Source organism: Halyomorpha halys, unplaced genomic scaffold (genome assembly GCF_000696795.3).
Source record: "Halyomorpha halys isolate HHAL.00 unplaced genomic scaffold, Hhal_1.1 Scaffold859.1, whole genome shotgun sequence".
In the NCBI taxonomy this organism is placed as follows: Eukaryota; Metazoa; Arthropoda; class Insecta; order Hemiptera; family Pentatomidae; genus Halyomorpha; species Halyomorpha halys.
Genome location: NW_027115553.1, coordinates 235,582 through 237,056, shown reverse-complemented (window position 1 = coordinate 237,056; position 1,475 = coordinate 235,582).

Sequence of the window (1,475 nt, the reverse complement as noted above, 5' to 3'; positions counted from 1 at the left end):
CTCTAGCGGCTTTTCCTGCAATTTATAACAATGTTCTTTCCTAATTCCGACAAACTTCTCCAATCTTTAATTAGTTAATTGATTTTGGTTCAATAGTTGTTATTAATAATAAATAATAATTTAATTAAATAATTGAGGTTTTGTGAATGGATATGGGTAGGGCATTCCAAAATGAGGTAACATGGATACATTTTTTGTTTAAAGGAAACCATTAAATGAATTTGTGGGCTGATATCTCATAATAAAAGAATGGATAGAGAAACAGAGGGTGGACAAATTAAGGATATAGGAAGGCTTTTTGGTTCAACAGGATCAAAGGATGATTTAATTATTAAATTATTCTCCCAGTAAGTATTACAGTAGCACAAAATTTGAAAGCCACTTTAACTCAGCATACCAACTAAAGAAAGCAATGAGAGCACCTTGGGTTCCCACGAATGATTAAAACAAAATAATGCATTAGTCTTATCTCATTCTTGTTAGCCTCAGGTATCTTGATAGGAAGGGAAATAGGTAGATTTAAAAGCCATTGGCTTATAGGTGGTATTTGGAGTGCAGAATATTCAGGAAGGTTGTTAATAGAGATATAGAAAAGGGTTTGTGAGAGTTAGGGAACAAAGTGTCAAGAATAAAAGGAACTTTAATGAATAATGAACACACACATCTAAATATAGAAAGTAGAATATCAGACCCTAATTCCAAAAGTTTAAACTATATTTTTATTCTAAAAAAAAGTTTTAAGTGAAAGTTAAAAAGTTTGATACACTAACTACTTGTTAGTAGTTATATAAAAATAAAATTGTTCTCAAAACACTTAAGTCAAACCAACTTTTTAGTTCTTAAACTACCAACATTTAACAAGTGCATCAAACTTCAAGTTCACTAAAAACATTACCTTAAAAGAATGCATTTAAAAAGTTTTAGAATCAAGGTAACAATATTTACTCTTTTATTAATGCATTCCATAATTTGCATCTTTAATTATATTCATTAAGACAAAATATATGATAGTAAACCAAAAAGTTTCCAAAAGTATACAGTTTCAAATACCTCAACAATAACATCAATAAATGATCAATGCGCTGAGATAGACCAGTGTATAACAAGTGCGAACAGAAAAGTGTAACTTTTTAAAGAAGATCCTTTGTAAAAGTAAAATAACTCAGATAAAAACTTTAATTTTAATCTATTAGAAATTTCATATGTGTTGATTCTAAATTCTATTCCTGTTAAAATCAATAATTATTTAATTAAATAATTTTTAACTGTAAAGAAGGGCCACCCGCAGCTCAATGGTTAAGACACAGTCTTACCAATTTGATGTCTATTGGCGGTGCCGGTTCTAATCCAGTCTGGGGTGTTGACTTTTTTCATTGAGTGGTAGTCCCACAAAATAAAAAACTTTGACCCCCAACCATGGTAAGGCAGTAGGGGTTCATGATCTTTGGTTTAACATGTTAAAGCGTGTTAAATGG